General features: G+C 48.7%; 1 long non-coding RNA gene across 1 annotated transcript; it reads right to left on the bottom strand.

Annotated features, from left to right (window-relative positions):
* Positions 1 to 1,721: 1,721 nt before the first annotated feature.
* On the bottom strand, positions 1,722 to 3,247 carry LOC115030848. Its single transcript, XR_003836410.1, has 2 exons — positions 2,953 to 3,247; positions 1,722 to 2,127 (listed from the first exon to the last, which is right to left on the bottom strand). It is a non-coding gene; the product is annotated as an uncharacterized LOC115030848 (long non-coding RNA).
* Between the last annotated feature and the right edge of the window lie 3,121 nt (positions 3,248 to 6,368).

Raw genomic sequence — 6,368 nt, 5'->3', positions numbered from 1 at the left:
TCTTCAGCCTTAGGGCTCTATCCCTTCCCCCACCCCCTGAGATGACAGTAGTACCAGAGCCCAATGCTATCAAAGTGAGACAGTGGTATGGGGCTGGCAGAGAAGCTGGCCCTGGCAGACCAGCAGCAGAGCTCTGCCCTTGTGTACAGGGGGAGAGAAATGCTGCAATGCCCAGCAGAGTGGGGGCATTGTCAGAAGATTCCAGCACCTGCATAGCAGCCATGGCACCTGCATCGGCCTGCCATCCCCAGTGGATCAGCAGAAGCCCCTGGAGGAGAGCAGAGTACCCAGAGAAGCAGCCCAACATCTGGAATACCTCGCCAGCCCTACAAGAGTTTTTTTCAGGAGCTGGGGAGAGGCAGTAAAACTTAAGTCTGCCCTTTTCCGTGTGATCTCATAGATATCCAGGGAGGATAGAAGGAGAAGGGTTCTGAAGACATCCAGAGTATACAAACAAGGGTTTCTAAGCCTGAATCATGCACCCTTTAGAGCAGACAATGGGCTTCCTGAAACAGACATACAGAAACACACACTTGAAAGAAGCTAGAGCCATAGCTTCTAGCCCTCCCTCCTCCAAAACCCATCAAGCATAGATTCCTACCTGTGCTTGCCCAACGAACTGAAACTAATCCTGACCCCAGGGACACAGCAGCCTGATTCCAGGAGTCTCTGGAGAGGAGCCCTGGAAAAGATCCACACACCTCTCCATCTGGCCAACCCAGCCAGCCCCATAGCTGGTGATCAGTAAGCAAAAAGTAAGCTCAGCCCTAACGGTGGCTAATGGCGGGCTTAAGGACTCATTACCCAAGGAACCCCTGAGGTTGGCTCGCTTACTGTATTGAATGATCCTGCAGGCCCACAGAGCAGCTTCTCCTAATGAGAAGATCGACTAAATGCTGAACCTGAGCCCAGGAATAACAGGGGAGATGAAGGGAGCCCTCCAAGACCGGCTGTGGGGGCCCAGAAAGCACAAGTCTCCTCGTGTAGCGCCCACACAGCTCCAAGTGCAGGAGGCTGGAGGTTCAAAGTTCTGTTACTAGTTGTTACTTGAGGCTTCCAAGCCAACCTTGACTTTCATCTCTGTCCTAGCTCAATCATCATTGAGGGCATACGCCTAACAAGAGCTGTTTTGCCTTCAGACTTCGCTCTGTTCCCAGCTGCCTGGTCTCCAGCTCTTTCCTTCACGCCTCCTACCTCCTTCACCTTTTCTACAACATTTTCTGTCCCAGCAACAACCATGCAATTCTCCCATGTTTGAGTCTGAAACCTAGAAATCCTTCTAAATACATTTCTCTTCTCTTCTCCCCCCGCTCCGACCCCTTTCATAGTAATTACCACAAAACCTTACAGACTTTTCCTTCTAGGCATCTCTTAAGAGCTTAGTCTTCTCTGGCTTTCAGTGTCTCATCATCTCTTGCCTGGACCACTTCAGTGAACCCTAATGGTATGGATGCCGTTCCATCTGCATCTGAATCTAAACGTGGTGCCAGGCCTGGCATGAGGTCAGAACTCAAGGAAGTCTCCCTGAACAGATGAGCACAGTTACCCATGAGTGATTATTCTCTGTGTCCAAACCCTGCAAATATTGGCTGTGTGTGCTTGGGCTACTCACTTCTCAGCCTTCTTATCAAGGGAGACTGGTTGTAAAAATGAAAGGAAAGAATAAATACTAAAAAAAAAAAAAATATGTCCCACCAATAATATAAGCAAGAAGAACCCAAGCCAGGAAGAGTTTTTATTTCTTGTCTGATAAAAAGTCAACGGACTGAAACATGCTATTGGTCTTGTTGTTTGTTTGTGATTTTCTTTTGTTTTGGAGTTTTGTTTGTTTGTTTGTTGTGCCAATATCTCTAGAACATCTAGGCCAAATCTTTCTGATGGTTTGTGGTATTTTTCTTGTGATTAACACATTTTTACAGAACGGTGGTTGTGTAGTCAACCTTTACCCACATGCATGGTAGGTGATCACTTGTAAAGAGCCCTATAATCTCTCATCCTGCTAAACAATGCTTCGGGCCAGACACCAAGCATCTGCTCAATGGGTTGTATCAGTCAAGTTCATTGTGCCAGGCATCAGGACATCTCCGACTACATGAACTTTAAAATTCATCAGCATCATTTTTTTTCCTGGAAGGATGTTGGAGGAGCAAGGAATTATTGGAAGGCTGAAACATTGGAAAAAAAAAAAAGAAAAAGAGCAAAAACCGAGGCCCTGTCCAAGGACCAAAGCAGAATAAATGATCTTGGCAGGCTGCTATGTCCACTACAACAGGACACATCTGACACCGGACCCAACCCCATAGCCACAGTCCCTGCCACACCTGCTACAGCTGAACTCTCAGCCATGATTTCTGTTTTGCTCCATTTGCCCTGGGTTGAGAGTTCTAGGCAGTTCCACCATTGGCCAGACGATGTGGATCAGTCAGGGTTGGTCAGCAACTGAGGGATCTGAGAAGAGATTCATAATATTTCAGAGGTAAGAGGAGCCTATGGGACAGCTCTCAGGTTTGTAACAGTGAACTGTCTGGATAGACAGGAAGAGGCAAGAGACAGGGTGGTGAATGGAACCCAAAAAGAGTTTTGCAAAGAAGGAGGACCACCCTCCAGAAGCTGAGGACCTTCCAGAGGAGTTGACCTGGAAACCGAAGAAAACAAACTTCTTCCCTCTCATCTCCTGCAACACTTCCCATTAACCACACCCAACGGAACCCCATTGGGCAAGGTGCTCCGTGATGTCATTGGCAAAGGGCGGCCTCTGGGCTGCCCAGCAAGGAAGGATGATGCCAAAGGGGTTAGAGGAAGCTGAGGAAAGGTTTCTAACACAAGCCCGCCTAGGAGGGTGACACAAAGCATCATGGCTGCTGGCCACACTTTGGGAGCGGCCATGAGATCTAACTTGGTCATCATGGTTACCATCCAGTTTCACACACCCCTTAGTGTGTGAACGAATACCTTGGCTGATGGAAATCCATTGCTTAGTGTCATAACCCAATTCTCCACGCCTGTGGGATGTGAGGTCTTGCTTTACGGGTCTGCTTGATTTTCCACTGGCAGACTCAGATGGTTAGAAGCCTGGCAGAAGATACCTAGGCAACCTTGAGACTCCAATGAGTTCTTTTTTGCCCCCACTGACTGTTACCTCCCTTAGCAGTCAAATCAACCTCCTTGTCCAACACAGAAGCTACTTCAGCCTGTTAAAGGATCTCACTGGCCAGGGCACTGTCAGCTTCCACTGCTCCTGTAGCTCAAGATCAGGAAGACAGCACAAAATTTTCATATAGGTTATTGGGTAAAATCCTGGAGGAAGGATGCTCCCATCTTCCTCGGGGCTCAGGTCCAAGCACACTGGCTATGGAACAGTCAGCACCTGATATCAGCAGAACCCCAGCCTACTGCCCAGATGCCCCCCCTCAGTTGGGATTGTAGCTGGCCCTTCATAGGTATCCCCCCATATTATAGAGCCTGCTGCTCTGGGGCTATCAAGAGCAGTGTATTCTAAAGATTCGTAGTCCGGGTCTTACTTGTTTGAAGGATTCTCTGGCTAGCAGAAATATTGGTATCCAGGATAACAAGGGAATAGATAAGAAATTCTGTAAATTAAAAAATATGGTCTGGAAGCGGCCTTCGGGGAAGGAATAGCAAATTGGCACGTCATGTCCCGCCTACTCAGCTGTGCCCTAGTACGCTGGAGGAGTGGGGAGCTTTCACTCTAAGGAAGCATTGAGTGAGCACCAAGGAACAAATGCAAGCATTCACAGAGGCTTTGTGCTAGCCTTCCCACCTCCCCGAAGCAGCTGGCCTGATCAAGGCAAAATCGCCTGATAAAACATCAGTGTGGCCATCTCTGCCCAGGCGTGGTTAGTGAACGAGTGCCTTTCCTGTCTGTGAGGTTTCAGTCCCACCATCCCACTTCAGAAGTACTGGGATCCCATCACCCCACAGAGATGAAAAAAAACACGCTCTCTCCAGCTCACAGGTGAGCCTCCACCAACCAAGCTCTTTCTCCCTGGACCTTGCTGGGAGGACTGTACTTCTAGCTCTCCTGAGGGAGAAGGCGAGACAGGAGGTGATGAGGATGTGTTTCTGCATCCCTGCTTCCACGAGCCTTCAAACGCCTTCCTGTATTCAATGGTTCTCAGCTGCCCCACCTCCGAAGGACGGTCTCAGTGTCTGCAGATGACTTCAGTTACTGGAAAGTGGGGCTTACTGCTAGGATATCTGTAGGTAGAGAGCAGAGATGCTCCTAAATACCATGAAATGGACAGGATAGCCTACACACACACATACACACACATACACACACACATATACACACACACATACACACACACACGCACACACATACACACACATACACACACACATACATACACACACACATACATACACACACATATACACACACACACATATACACACACACACATACACACACACACACATACACACACACACACACACACACAAGCAATGGATCCTCAATATCAGGATCACCAAGAGTAAGAAGCCCTGCTTAGGCAAGAAAGATGGCACAGTAGGTAAAGTCACCTGCCACCAAGTTCAGTCCCCAGAGCCCACATGGCGAAGGAGAGAAATGAATATCAAAAGTTGTTCTCTGGCCTCTACCTATGTGTCCTCCTCTCTCTGTCTGTCTCCATCACTCTCTGTCTCTGTCTGTCTCTCTTATCTCTGACAGACAGACAGACAGACACACGCACACACACACACTTAATATAATAAAAGAAAGAGGGGGCTGGAGAAATGGCTCAGAGGTTGAGAGCACTGCTTGCTGTTGCAGAAGACCTAAATTCAATCCCAGCACCCACATGGTGGTTCACATCTATCTGTAACTCCGGATTCAGAGTGTCCGATGCCCTCTTCTGGCCTCTGTGGCCATTAGGCACTTTCATGGTACATAACCAACACATGGAAGCAAACACCATACACATAAAAACTAAAATAGATCTGGGAGGAGGAGGAAGAGAGAGGAGAGACTGGGACAGAGAGACAGAGAGGGGATCAAGGAAGTTCAGGGACTTTTATGCCCTACGCTATGGCTGATGAGTCTTTCTTTCCCTTGGCAACCTACCTCAAAGTGTGTCCCTTGCATCAGCAACATCTGCTGTGTCTTGTGAGATTTCTTATAATGTGGCGGGAGGGAGTACCTTAGCGGTCCCTGCCAAGATGTTCCCATGGACAGTCAAGCCATGTGACAGACCTAATATAAAAGGAAGTTTATTGGAGGACTGGAAGGGGGCACGGAGGAGGGGTAGAAGGAGAGAAAGGACAGGGACAGAAAGAGAGAGGAGAGAGGAAGAGTGGAAGAGGCTGGCCAGGAACTTGTGGGGAAGAGAAAGAGAAGGTGGCAAGGGAGCGGGGAGGGAAAAGAATGTGGGGGGAGGATAGAGAGGGAGGGAAGCAAAGAGGGAATGAGGGAGATGGGGAGGGACAGAGGGGAGCTGAGCAATCCTTCTTATACACCCGGCTCCTGGCTTGTACCTGGCAGATACAAGCTGTTGCTTGGTAGCTGTTGGATGGAGCCTGGAGGAACTGCTAACAGCCTCTGCCTCTCCTGTGATCTCATTGGACTCCACATTCCTGGCTGGACCTCCCCCATCGATCGCTGAGTCAGCGCCTCCCTAATAAGATCCCTGTTCTGTGGCTGCAGAGTTGTCCAGGCCATCCTCATCCCTGAGTTTAAGAGCCCCTGCCGTAGCCCAGACGATGGCAGACTCTGTCTTTAAGGCTAGACACAGTGTCTCTGTGGGGTCTCCTCAGCTCTGCGTCTGTCATGCTGCAGTAACTCATGAGCGAAGAAACCCCAGAAACTTCACAGGGGAACACTTAAGTTTGAACTTCCTGTTCTTCGCATACCACACAATAGTATTCTCTCATGTTTTCTTTTTAAATCACTGGACAAAACACTGGGCTTCATTTTGATGTTTTTTTCATACAAGGATACCATGTGCTTTGTTCATATTCACCCTATCCAATGCCCCCTCCTCCTGCCCCATTCCTTATCTCCTGATCGTTTGAGATTTTTCAACTATTCAATGGTAAAGATCAATGTTAGCCTCCAAGGCCATATGAAAACACTCAGACTGGGAAAACAGTGGGCTGTAGTTTGCCTACAACTGTGGCAGACTGGTAACACCACCCCAAACATGGGAGCTGATGATTTGAAATTGTCCTTCCAAGGAACATCCTGGTGAACTTGTCTGACAAAACTATGCAAGCCATATTACCTTCCCTCCCTTCCTCCCTCCCTCCCTTCCTCCCGTGTCTACCTGCTGGCCTCCCATTGGTTGAATGGCCTTCTGGGAAAAGATTGAAAAGGACAGCAAGTAGATTCTGTCATGGGGGCGGGA

This window comes from Mus caroli, chromosome 4, assembly GCF_900094665.2.
Source record: "Mus caroli chromosome 4, CAROLI_EIJ_v1.1, whole genome shotgun sequence".
Classification (NCBI taxonomy): Eukaryota; Metazoa; Chordata; class Mammalia; order Rodentia; family Muridae; genus Mus; species Mus caroli.
The sequence above is the reverse complement of the archived record's forward strand: the minus strand, read 5'-3'. Positions and strand labels throughout refer to the sequence as shown.